General features: G+C 46.8%; 1 pseudogene; it reads left to right on the top strand.

Annotated features, from left to right (window-relative positions):
* Positions 1 to 11,642: 11,642 nt before the first annotated feature.
* On the top strand, positions 11,643 to 11,750 carry LOC129402673 (U2 spliceosomal RNA; annotated as a pseudogene).
* Positions 11,751 to 13,952: the final 2,202 nt, after the last annotated feature.

Genomic DNA, 13,952 nt, shown 5'->3' with positions numbered 1-13,952 from the left:
TTCCTGGACCATGTGACTGCATGACACATCATCATAGAGGGAAATAAATATATATGCTTCTCAGAGAGCCCGGCAAACTACCGGAGAGTATCCCGCCTACATGGCAGAGCCTGGCAAGCTTTCCGTGACATATTTGATATGCCCAAAACAGAAACAATAACAGGTCTCATTCCCCTGACCCTGAAAGAGCCTCCAATCATTGGGAAAGACGAGTAAGGAGAGGCTGCTAAAATCTTAGGACTGGGACAAATGGAGATGCTACTGGCGCCTGCTCGAGTAAATCGATGAACAATGGGATGACAGTGATCCAGTCATACAGTGATCCAAGAGCTTTCTCGAAACTGAATTAAACTGTATGCTACTTAAGATTCTCATATATCTTTCCTTTCTCTGTCCTCCCAGAATACCATGTTGGAATTGTATCTTCTGAGAATGGTGTCTCAGCTGGGTAAATCCATCTCCGGGAGAGCCCAGTTCCTGTTAACACACTTCAGGCAGCCATACCTGCTTGCTTTGGGTTTTCTCCCTTGGTTAGAGTTCTGTTAATGATGTTCCCTCGGGATGACTGAGTGATGGGAATCACCTAGCTAGCCTGCACTGGGGCCCAGCATGCAGGAGCTCGCGCATTTTACTCTGTGGAGTCTGGGCTTGAGGTCTCTCTAAAACTGCCTTTGTGAAGCCTCTCATTTGAGAGAGGGTGGGGAGCAATCTGGTGGCAGGTGCAGTGTTGGAACATTGTATGTGTGAAATTCTATCATCAACAGGATTGCAAATCATGGTACCTAAAATAAAATTGAAAAACATACTTTAATCTGTGTAAGTCATGGACTCTTGAAAATCCATTTGGAAGGCTTGAGAGTTCTCTTTAGGAGCTGGCGATATTGTACAGTGGGTGAGACACCTGCCTTGCATGTGGTTGACCCGGTTCAATCCCTGGTACCACATGTAGTCCCCTGAGCCCTTCAGGAATAAACCCTGAGTACTCCTAAGTGTGACCACCAGACAAAAACAAACAAAAGCAAAAGCAAGCGAACAAACAAAAAAGAGCCTTCATCATTGACCTGAGAGAAATCACTGTAATTTTTTCCATCCATATATTTAACACAACTTCAGATGACTCACACACTCTCTGCAATACTTGCACGTGTCTTTTTGGTAGCTGCCTAATCGAGAAAGAATTCAAAAGAGCACTTGTGCTCTTGTCAGGAGTAGAATGCTCTCTTTTTGTGAATCCTGAGATTTCCAACAAAAGTGGTGAGCACGTGAAAATGCAAATGTGAGTCTCATCCCGCCCTGCAGACACGAGCTCTGCCCTGGACACTCTGTTAGAGTAGCTGAGGCCGGTCATCCTACTGGGGACATGCTAGCTGTTTCTTTGGTTTATTTGCTTTCTTTCTGGTTTGGGGGCCACACCTGGTGGTGCTCAGGGGTTTCTCCCTGCTTGGTGCTCAGGGGAGGATATGGTACTGGGGGTTGACCCTGGGCCTCCTGCATCCAAAGCAGGCACTCCCGTCCACCGAGCTAGTGCTCCCATCCCCACCACTGTCTTTGGTATCAGACATTCTGCAAACTCTGCAAGTTTCTCAGTCTAAGTCGAGGAGCATGGCATGCAAAAAGCCCACCGCGCCAGGAAGAAAACACTGGATCTTCAGTCAACAGTTGTTTGAGGTCATTTTCGCAGCGGCAACGCTGGGCTCAAAATTGATGTGCAAAACCAGAAGATCGGGGTGTGTGGGGGGTTGATTTCTGCCTGGTTCTGGGGAAGTCGCCGTAGGAATTTTTGCCTCCAGCCTTTGTTGAGTGACAGAAAAAGAAAAAGGACCATTTACAGGCGCCTGACTCCAACGGTGTGCACAGAATGCCAGGGCCTGGCTCCCTGGCGCTGGCGGCTCTGCTGGCAGCTTCGGAACAAATGTGTTCCCAGCGGCTCCTGGAAAAGGCTTTCCCACCCCGCCGCGGGGGTGGGCGCAGAGCAGCTGACTTCTTGCCCTTTTTAACGGGGCTGTACTCGTTCCCCCTTTTCATTCCAACCCCCGCCCCCAACTTTCCACTCTTCCAGTGCCTCCCCTCGAAAGGCGGGTAGATGGCATTCTGGGTCACCGCAACAGCGTCAGGTTCTGAAGCAGTGAAAAGAGATTAAGATTGTGCAGGACGGCACACAGAGCGGTGGGGTCGAAAGCTCCGCTGGTGGGGCTGGAGTGATAGCACAGCGGGTAGGGCGTTTGCCTTGCACGCGGCCCACCCGGGTTCAAATCCCAGCATCCCCTATGGTCCCCTGAGCACCGCCAGGAGTAATTCCTGAGTGCAGAACCAGGAGTAACCCCTGTGCATCGCCAGGTGTGACCCAAAAACCAAAAAGAAAAAAAAAAGAAAAAAAAGAAAAGAAAAGAAAGCTCCGCTGTCTCCCAAAACAACAAGCCCCCAAAATTCCCAGTTCAAGGCACCCGGGGGGCTCTTCTGGAGTTGGCAGATCTGCTGCCCTGAGTCTGAGCGAGTCAGGCCCTCCTTCCTCCTGCCTTCCTCACCGTGCCCATCCTCAGAGGGACCCACCCGGGCTCACTGCCCACGCAGGCTACGCTGACAGCCCCTTCCTCCCGGAGTCTGCGAGGGCTGGCCCGCGCCTGCTGGGAGGAGCGCGCCAGCAGTAAGTGCAGTTTAGCTGGGCTGCAGCAGCAGACTTGGGGGTGTTTGTTCGCAGCTGCCTGCCTCCGTCTCCCCAGCCGCCCGCCCACGTCTTCCTAGGAGACCCGCTGTGCATGTGCATGCGAGTGTGTGTGTGTGTGTGTGCGCGCGCGCGCACGCGTGTGAGGAGGAGGTGCTGTTTCCCACAGCTCTGATCTAATGCAGCTGAAACTCAATCTCCGTGTGACCCACCTCGGCCCGCGCTCTCCCACCGGCCGCCAGGCTCCCCTCTGCGGGCTGTGCGCGCTGCCCCAGCCTGCCCGCCACCGGCCCTGGGGTATAGACTTACGGTGTCAGCAGGCCAGCCTGGGGGGGTGGGGGGGCTCGCCTGCTGCCCGGACGCTCACCCCTCAGCCCGTGTGTGCAGAGGGCTGACACCCTATACCTGCCACTCGGCGCACTGAATGGGGCTTGTGAGTTATCGCTGCAGAAGGCGCAGCTGAGCCCGAGGAGGCAGGGAACACGAAACAGATGTAAAAGACATCAGGCTGGGCTTTTCTGTGGATTTTCGGTGCCCGGGAAGATTTATGACCTCATCTAACCTCCCTTTCACGTGGCTGGGACTGGGCTTGCCTTAGAGCTGGGCGACCAGCTTGGCAGTCAGACCAAGACTCACCCAGGTGACAGCGCCCCCTCCCCCCCCACCTACAGGCCCTTGCTTCCCTTTTTTCTGCTTCTTCTCTGCTTTCAATGCAAATCCTCCTCTCCTGTCTTGGTGGAGGACATCCCATCATAACCTCTTTATCTCCTGTCTTGGTGGAGGACATTCCATCATAACCCCTTTATAACTCTGTCCCCGCTCCCAGCTCAGAGGAGGAGGGGGTGAGAGGTCAGCGCCAGCTAGCAAGACAGTGGTCCAGCGTTTTCTTTTTTTTTTTTTTTGGCCCGATTGTCACGTGATCACATTATACTGGATCAGGCACACTTTCTTTGGACAGAGAAGACTTTGAACTTTGCTTTGTGCTTCCTGCAAGAAGAGGATTTTTACCTCGGGGCAGGGAGGCACAGGAAGGCTGAGGTTTGCGGGCGCCTTTTATAAGCCCTGTGAAACGAAAGGGAAGGGGTTTTTACAAAGGCGTCGTAATGAGGCGCGCTGTGTCAAGGCAAGCAAGCACCTCTTGAACCTGACCCTGCTTGCCGGGCCGCCTCGGGTGGGAGTCGGCAGAGGCCACGCACTGTCCTGGGCCTCCAGTCGCTTCCCAGTGCTCAGAAGTCTGGAGAGAGAGAGCGTTTGCCATCTTTCATCTAACTAGGCACAGTGGGAAAACGAAGGGCAAGGCCGCACCTTTATTTCCATAATTATTATTTTGTAGAGAGCGATGCAACTGGCAGGGAAAGACTCCCTCTGAGAAACAGCTTGCTTATCTTGGTGCGTCGCTAAGGACAGGGTGAGACCTGGAGAATGTTGCCTTCACGTCCTGTCCTTCCTGGGCTCTGGGTTAGCTATGCTGGAAGCCAAACCTTTCCCTGTCCAATATAGTATGGGAAATACCCCATCTGAGTTCAGTGGCAGTGAGATTTAGAGCTTAGAGATTTCTGGGCTGCCGGTTCCCACAACCCCCTTTCTCTCTCTCCTAGTTGCCTTTAAAAGTGTTGAGACTTGGGGCTGGAACGATAGCACAGTGGGTAGGGCGTTTGTCTTGCATGCGGGGCTGACCTGGGTTCAATTCCCAGCATCCCATATGGTCCCCTGAGCACCGCCAGGGGTGATTCCTGAGTGCAGAGCCAGGAGTAACCCCTGTGCATCGCCAGGTGTGACCCCCCCCAAAAAAAGTGTTGAGACTTAAAACACACACACACACACACACACACACCAAAAAAACTTCTAAAAAAAAGTATCTTGGATCAGAGATACAGTACAGCGGAGAAGGTGTTTGCCTTGCCTACGGCTGACCCTGGCTTGACCTGGGGCACCACATGTGGGCCCCCCAAGCACAGCCAGGAGTAACCCTTGAGCACAAAACCAGGAGTCAGCTTTGAACATTGTTCATGTGGCCCCAAAAACAGACTCCAATGTCTCACTGTGGTCACAAGCTGTATTACGGACAAAAGTGTCCCAAAAAAAATCAAGAAATCCAGTTTGGAGGCAGGAAGGAGATTCTCCCTACCTAGGGATGAGGAGGATTCCGGAACCCAAGCTGGGAAATAATAGATTCTCTGAGTCCTGTGAAAACTGCCCCAAATGTTAACGCATCAATCTGAAGGAAACAAGCCTGTTTTACGGACTTAATTTCATATAATTATTTCAGAGTTTGAGTCTTTACAAGAAAGAGGGAGTGGAGAAAAAAAAATAAAAGATCAGAAAATTGAAGGGGATGACTGGAAGAGGAGGGAGACTTCCTTTGTCTTAAAGACTCCCCTCGTCCCCCTGCCCGGGGCCCTCCCCTGCTTTCATCTCTCAGGCGCTCCCCAGAGCCCAGTGGCTAGGAAGACACTGGTTTCAGCTCAGCCTTGTGTGGAAGGCTCATCTTAGTAAGGCTTCCTCTGTGCCTTGGCTCCTGAAACACCAGCTGTGCAGAAAAAGTACCCAGAAGACTTGTGTGCTGGGCTGACCTAGAACTGACTCCTGACTACCCAGTTCCGGTGCACTTTGACCCCATCATCCACATGCCCTGCCCACCTCAAGCCCTATCTAGGAAACGTTTTGAAAGGTTAAACATGCCGCTACACAAATGAGAAGAGAATGTTTTTGTGATGAAATTTGATTATGCTTAATATTCCTGATTTTTTTGTTGGTCTTTTTTATTCCTTTCGGGACGGGGGCCTCTCAAATGATATCTCATGGGGTCAGCGGTCCGTCCATTCATAGAGGCTCTGGGCCAGCCAGGTCAGTGGGCTGGGGACCTCCAGGTCTGCACCTTGCAAGCTCTAAGAGTAGAGGCAGGGATTAAACTGTGGTTGTTTAATCTCTGTCCTGTCCCTCTGATTCCTTCTGTATTTAAGCAAAGAAACTATGATGAAAGAAAGAAAGAAAGAAAGAAAGAAAGAAAGAAAGAAAGAAAGAAAGAAAGAAGGAAGGAAGGAAGGAAGGAAGGAAGAAAGAAAGAAAGAAAGAAAGAAAGAAAGAAAGAAAGAAAGAAAGAAAGAAAGAAAGAAAGAAAGAGATATAGAAAGATCGCACTCATGTGGAATATAAAATAGCTGAGAAGTACAAGTTTGCAATGATGCAATTTCTGGCAGATATTTCTCTGGACTTAGTTACTAAAATACTAAAATACAGAAATACAAAACCGTGTGGCCACTAGTGCGGCCACTCGACCTCATATCTCCTCGTTCTCAGCAATGGAAAACAAATTATCAAATGCTTCCTTTTCAGCAGGTCCGACTTTAGGAGGGAGAAACTCCAAACAATAACAGTGAGTTTTGTTGAAATATTGAATGTAATCAAAGTAAAGTGAAAGTAAAGTGAAATTTATCAGTTACACAGCTTTGAACATTGCTAGGGTAGGGGGCTAGGGGTGTGGGGGTGCGGGGTGGAGCTATACTGTGATTCTTGGTGGTGGAATATGTGCACTGGTGAAGGGATGGGTGTTCAAGCATTGTATAACTGAGACTTAAACCTGAAAACTTTGTAACTTTCCACATGGTGACTCAATAAAAAATTTAAAAATAAATAAATAAATAAATAATTAAAAAAGAGAGCTGTTTAAAAAAAACTATGATTAGTCTTCACAGGAGAGTCAGGGGAATAGACTTTGTAAGTAAACAAAACAAAAAAACTCTAGATATCATTTGATCAATTTAAAATGCAAATTGAAAGGAAGGCGTGGGGGAGACACTCTGGGTGTGGGGGGATAAGGCATTGCACGTGCCTCTGCAGCTGGATCCCGGGCTCCATGGGGCCCTCTGAGCTTTGCATATGGACCTGAAGTCCCTCTTGCAATACTGGGGTGGCCCAGGCAGTTCTCAGCGTGGTAGGGCCTGAGCAGCCGACCCATGACCCATGACCCATGACCCCAAGAATCACCAGCATTGGCACGCAGAGTACAGCCCTCCCCCACCAACAAATACAATAAATGCAAATTACATCCTTCAGAAGTCTTTATTCAATAGCAGAGATGCAGTCCAGGGATTGGTATTTTCAGCAAGCACCTTGGGGGAGTTGAAGGCACATCGCTCAGCAAGCCAACTTGGAGATACACTTACTTTTGCAAAAAGAGGCAATTTCTCAGCCGTCCACTCCCCGAGCAAGCCTATGTTCCCCCGGGGCCAGGATGAGAATACGGCACGGTACTCTTGCATCCCATCATTAATATTTCAGAATCTCCAACATGAAGGCCTGGAGAGAAAGAGAGCAGAAGAGGGGATTATGGATATGGGTTTGGTTTCCCTTTAATGATGAGAAAAATGCATGTCTGCTCTGAGTGGATGATAAATTGATCCAGAAAATGTTGCACAAATGTTCTTTGCTAAGCTGCAGGGTCAAAGTCAACAATATAAAAGAAAATATACCTCTGTTTAGTTGAAAAGGACTTACGTTCAAGGCATTGCACAATGGACTGGTATAGGTTACACTCCGTCAAATTGCCCTGCTCGTTTATTCTGCTTTCCACGGAAGTTTGCCAAAGAGGACAATAAAGGAAAGAGAGAGAGGGAGAGAGAAAGAGGCAGAGAGGGAGAGGAGAGGGAGGGAGAGAGAGAGAGAAAGAGAGAGGAAGAGAGAGAGAAAGAGAGAGGAAGAGAGAAGGGGGGAAGAGAGAAAGAGAGAGGGAGAGAGAAGGGGGAGAGAGAGGGAGAGAGAGGGACAGAGAGGGACAGAGAGGGACAGAGAGAAAGGGAGAGAGAGAGGGAGAGAGAGGGACAGAGAGGGACAGAGAGAAAGAGAGAGAGGGAGAGAGAGGGGGAGAGAGAGGGACAGAGAGAAAGGGAGAGAGAGAGGGAGAGAGAGGGAGAGAAATGTAGCTCTTGTAGTTGCAGTTTGTTTTTGCACCTGTGGGGTCTTTTTTAATGACACAGTTTAACTTGATAATATTTTTTAAATAGTATTTTTATGTTAAGTTGGCATAGGAAATGAAGGGCTGCTAATAAAAGTAATCCCTTTATAGGAATCATTCTCTAGTCTAGAACTGAGTGAAAACATAGAAAGGGAGTGAAAAGAAATTTCTGGAAAGATGTGATGTTTAGAGTAACTAAGGGACTAACTTTTTACAAAGTTAAACTCACTTTGTGAAGTTTCCATTTCTAAGATGAGCAAAAACATTAGAAATTTCCATTTCTAAGATGAGCAAAAACATTAACAAAAAATGACTGATGTAAAATCAAAATCTAAAGCTCGCAACCTAGTCAATTTATTCAGAGAAACTCTGACAGCCTTCTCCATGACTCTTTAGCCACAGTTTCAATAGACGCAGTGTCCACGTGCTTGAGTGTTTAGTTGGGATGGTAATCTCTGCCCACACTAAACCATAAAAATTAGGGCAAAAAAGTTTCTGAAGGTAGGAACGTTGACAACCAGAAGTGACATGTAATAACCTGATATAAAGCAGACAGAGAGTCTATTTTCATGTTTACAAAACGAGGGCCAGAGAGATAGAGCAGGGGTGAAGGAGCTGCCCTGCATGCAACCAACCCCAGAAAGCCCCAGCGTGGCATATGGTCCCCTGACAGCTGCTGACAGGTGTTTGATCCAAGTTACAGGAAGGAATAGCAGGCCTCCTGGTCACTTATTGGGAGCCTCTCACCCCTCTCCCCAAGACGTGAGTTTTTTGAAAAAAAAAAAAAAGAAAGAAAAAAAAACCCAATTTATGTTTTGAATGGGGCGATATCTGGCAGTGCTCAGGGCTTACTCCTGGCTTGGTGCTCAGGGATCACTCCTGGTGACACTCAGCAGATCATACAAGCACCCTACGCACTGTATTATTGCTCTGGCCCCTAAAAATCACTTTATCATCATAGAAATTGAGGTCCCCTTATGCTCTCAGCCCCCAGAGATTCAGAGAGCTCAAGTGCCAGAGAGTTTTAGTGTTTTACAGCAGAATGTAAAACTTTTGCTCATGGTACTGATCCTAAGACACGAAGAAAAAATAAAATCATGCTCATTTTCTCTGTGAAGGAAATTCTAAACGATGTATGTTGGGAAAATAGCCACTAAAATGAAGGAAGCTTCCATATTGAAGGTGAGAGATATTGATATTTCCAGAATGCTTGCTTATTAAAAAAAATACCTCTTTCCCCCCCGCAAAGTTTCAGGGTGAGTGAAGAGTTTGTCTAAAAGCTTGGAATGGGAGGTTGCGGGAGGGGAGAGGAGAAGAAGGAGGAACAGCTGTTCTGAGTTAACCAAGAAGTATGTTAATGACAGCACAGGAGTCAGAGAGATGCTTCGGTTTAACCTGCTGGTCAGAGTAATGTCCTAAATGGCTAAATGAAAACAATTATTCAAGGCCTGCGATAATAGACGCGAGGAGGGAGATTCGGAAGACGGCATTGATGAATGAGGTATCTGTAGCACAAAACCAGCCTCCCGCAAGCTCAGCCCAGGCAGGAATCGGAAGTTGGCAACGGCACAGATAAAACGGGGTGCAGAGAGGTTGCTGCAAAAACATCCAGGGTAAACAGCTAACAAAACCCGCTGGGTTTTCCAGAGGGGGCTTCCGAGAAAGTTGATAACTTGAATGGCCCGTGGGCTGTGACAGCCACAAGTGGGGAGAGTGGGGAACGCTCTCAGCCTGAATATTCATGATAAACACAAACGGTATGGTTATTACGAAAGTTACAAGCCTCAGGGACCCCGAGAAATAAAAGCACTGTCGTTTTATTTTCGAAGCGGTTCCTAGAAGCTGGTCAGGAGGTTGTGGCGGAATCTACCAATTTCTTATCTCTGAGTGTCTCTAGGTCAGCGTGATGCCCCTGACAGAGAGAGCTCTAGCCTCTTTGCAGGGAGGCTGGTGCCTACTGGGAACAGCCAGGAATGTGGAGGAAGATTCCTGGTATTAACCTCCCCAGGAGAGGTGAGAAATTAGCACCACATCCTCCCATCCCCACATCCTGCCTGTCTGTCACCCCCATGCTTACCACCCAGAGGGCCTGAACACGCCCTTCACACTTCCAACGAACTAAGGGACCATGTCCCAGCTGGAAAGGGACCAAGACCGAGCTGTCCCTGTCCTTGGAGTGGAAGAGTATATGAGGAACACAGTCTGAACCCAAATCTCCAATCACCAGAAATCTGGCCCTCGTCTCAGCATAACCTTCTTCCAAGCAATTTCACAAGAAACAGTCACATTTAAAACTTTGAAACCCATCTAGTCCCTCAAAAGAGTTTTTCTAATTCCGTGCCACAGCATCTAGTTTATGCTGCAGTCTGTGAATTTTTTTTTTTTTTTTTTTTGCTTTTTGGGTCACACCCAGCCATGCACAGGGGTCACTCCTGGCTCTTGCACTCAGGAATCACTCCTGGCGGTGCTCAGGGGACCATATGGGATGCTGGGATTCGAACCCGGGTCGGCCGCGTGCAAGGCAAACACCCTACCCGCTGTGCTATCACTCCAGCCCCAAGTTTGTGAATTTTGAATACACCATTATTATGTTTCTCAAATTAGGACTTCATGGCTACCAGCTATAGGAAGTATATAAATAACTCCTAAACCCAACTTCCTAACCTCCTAAACTTGGCCCCCGGACACTGACTTCCGGTTTTCTACGCATGACCTAGGCCTGGATAATCCATAACCTTTCGACTCTTTGCCTAAACTTCCCTTTCAATGCAGGTCTGTTGCCACCTTCTCTGCCAGAAAAGTTCTTTTTTTTTTGGTTTTGTTTTGTTTGGGGGCCCTCAAACTTCCAAGAGAATGAATTCTGCAGGATGTACCATGTTGATTCTTTGACTACCCACTACATGCACCAATATGAGAATCAAACTGAACCATCAAAGGAACCCTGGATAGAGCAATATTCCATGAAGATATGAGTTACAATTTAGCTTTTAGTCTTTTTCTTTTGGTGCATCGATATAAAAATCTGACAAATATTACTGTTAAATGTTGTAGAAATTTTGGAGCACTTTCTGGTCCCAATGTCATCTTTCCCTGAAGCTGTTTTATTTACAGTTCTGCTAAAGGATAGATCAGACTTAATTCTATCTATATGCCATCAGCTTCCCTGGCTACAACTGATTGAATTTGACCTGAGCTGATCCAATCAGATGCTCTCCTGATAAGCTGGGCCCTAGAACTGATGGGTCATTCAGAGGAAAGATTGTGGCAGTCTATAGATCAACCACGAACTAAGGCTAAACAAATCAGTCCAGAGAGAAAAGGAGAAAAATGAAGGAAAACCATTTTAAAAGAGAAATAGAGCTGCAATGAACACGTCAATAAAATAATTTTCTGATCAAAATGGAAATAAATTATAAACCAATAGTAAAAAACAATATAAAGTCAAGTATTTAGAAAATTATCAGCACACTCATAGATAAGTTACAGTTCAACCCCTCTCCAGAATGTATGAGAATTTAAAAAATAGTTTGAAGTGGATGGAAATGACAGCCAAGCACTTGCCTTGCACTAACTTGGTTAGATCCTTGGCATCCTATTTGGTCTCCTAGACACTGCCAGGATTGATTACTGAATGTAGTAGAATCAGGAGTAACCTCAAATCACCAGGCGTGGCCCAAGCCCCTCCAAATGTTAGCCAACTAAATCTATTAATATGTTAAAATAAAAATACTTCATGACCAGCTAGACATTTTTCTTAGGAATGCCAGTTAATTGGATATTTGAAAATCAGTTAAAAGGCTGTAGTAATAGTAGTAGCAGGTAGAGCATTTGCCTTGCATGCAGCCAACCCAGGTTCGATTCCCAGCATCCATCCCATAGAGCCCCTGGAGCACCACCAGGACTAATTCCTGAGTGCAGATCCAGGAGCAACCCCTGAGCGCATTGCTGGGTGTGGTCAAAAAATCCCCCCCCAAACCCCCCCAAAACAAAACAAAAAAACACACAAAAAAACACAAACAGATCACCATCCCTTCTCCACCTGTTGGCTAAGATCAAGTGTAGTATTTGTTCTTATCAGTTTAATATTTGATATGTCCTCTATCTGAGAAGAATATATATATTTTCCTATGTTTTCATTCTTTTTAAAAAAATTTTTATTAGAGAATCACTGTGATGTACAGTTACAGACTTATGAACTTTTGTGTTTGCATTTAACTCATATAATGATCATTTACCCATACCTCCACCAGTGCCCATTCACCTCCACCAATGATGCCCATGTCCCTCTCACCAACCCCACCCCGGAGAATATATTAAATGGATTTGGGGGCCTAGAAAATGGAATAGGAGTTTGCTCCTCCATTCCATACATTGATTTGTATTGCAGTACTTCCAGGACCAGTGCACAGAAAATTAAAAAAAATCAGTGTAACTCATTATATTAAAATATTTTTTAAAGAAACAATTATCATCATCTAAATCAAGATAGAAAAAGAGTGGCATAATCCAATACCCACTTATGATAAAAAGGAAACTCATAAGAAGCTAAGAAATTAATAAAAATTCCTCAACTTGATTCAGAATATTTACTAAATACACACACACATACACACATATATTCATGTTTCGTATATTTACATATACTGGTATAATATTTGATGGTCAGACACTGAATCATTCTCCTCTAATATTAAGAATAATATGATGTCTACTTTCTGTGGGGTTATTTCTTTTGGCTGGTGAGGTGTTAGGTTATGCCCCATGGTGCTCAAGGTTTGCTTCTGGTTCTTCGCTCAGTGATTATTTCTCTATGTTGATGATAATCCTCGAGAAATTTTCTGTTCTGGAGCTCTCGTAGTTGCTCTACGTGCGCCCCTTCTGAGTTTCTTACTCTGGATGCCAGTGCTCTCTGTGAGGGGACAGCATCCCTGAAATATTGAACCAAAGAGATTCAGGCTCTAGTTTGGTCTGTTGTGGGCTGGAATGAGAGTCTTGCTCCACACTGTAGCACCGTGGCACTGTCCTCCCATTGTTCATCGATTTGCTCGAGCGGGCACCAGTAATGTCTCCATTGTGAGACTTGTTGTTACTGTTTTTGGCATGTTGAATATGCCACAGGTAGCTTGCCAGGCTCTGCCGTGCAGGGGGGATACTCTCGGTAGCTTCTTGGGATCTCCCAGCGGGACGGAGGAGGTCGAACCCAGGTCAGCCATGTACAAGGTAAACGCCCTACCGGCTGTGCTATCACTCCAGTCCACACAGAGAAATGATTTTCTTTTGTTTTGTTTTGAGGTCATCACCGGAGATGCTCAAGAATTCCTCCTGGCTCTGCACTCAGGAATCACTCCTGGTGGTACTTGGGACCATATGGAGTTTGGGGGATAGAACCCAAATGGGCTGTGTGCTCTCTCCCCAGCCCCAGAGAGATTCATTATTGGGCAAAGAAGCAGAAGACACAGAGAGCTTGGGCAATCCTGTTTCCTGAGGCAGGCAGTGGAGATGGTTCGGAAGCAGCCTCGGTGAGTAAGCCTTGAGGTAAAGAAAGACACTCATCATATGGGGAGATCATGGAGCAGAAGAGGCAGAAGCAGGGAGGAATGTCATTGTTGCCCCATGTAGCTCTTCAAGATCCTGCTATTCACCTGCACATTCTAACTTCCCGAGGCCCGCAGGGGAAGCTGTTCTCTCTTCCCGGGATTCCTATCGTCCTCCTGTGAGGTTTTGGAGTGGCACTCTGCTCCTTGCTACCTAGGGACCCCGCACACCCACCACCTTGGGGTTGTCATTCTCTGCATCTGCTTCTCTCTGTCTAGACTCGATGCTACTTTCTGACGGATTGGATTCCTGCTCCAAGGCAGTGCCAAGGCCAAAGTGGAAATTAGTATTTGCTCTTTGAAGAAGTGAAAGGATACCTAAATATGGAAACGTCCTATCAGTGGATGTACCTCTCAGCTGTATGTCTCACCCAGAAAGTTCCATGAGTAGGAATTGACTTTTGTTAATTCCTCAGGACTGGGACTAGTAGAGAACCAAATGGGTAAAGGGGCAAAGGAAAAACACTTATTGGCGTTGACGAGCCTCCCAAATACCCGCTAAATATGCGGAAGGATTAGGAAGCCTGATATCTGTGCAGCTATGTGCCTCGGCACATAATTACAGGTTAAAGCAGTGTTGTGTGGGTTTTTATAGAAATCAAAAGTACATGCAATTCTTCTGAAATCTTGCTGATTAGTCCTGGTGCATTGTATTTTAATTTTGATCTCTGGAAAATATCAGGAACAAGGAAAGAACTTCCCACCCCCACCCCACAACCCGTCCCCCCACCAGGGAAAACAG

This window comes from Sorex araneus, chromosome 2 (genome assembly GCF_027595985.1).
Source record: "Sorex araneus isolate mSorAra2 chromosome 2, mSorAra2.pri, whole genome shotgun sequence".
In the NCBI taxonomy this organism is placed as follows: domain Eukaryota; kingdom Metazoa; phylum Chordata; class Mammalia; order Eulipotyphla; family Soricidae; genus Sorex; species Sorex araneus.
The sequence above is the reverse complement of the archived record's forward strand: the minus strand, read 5'-3'. Positions and strand labels throughout refer to the sequence as shown.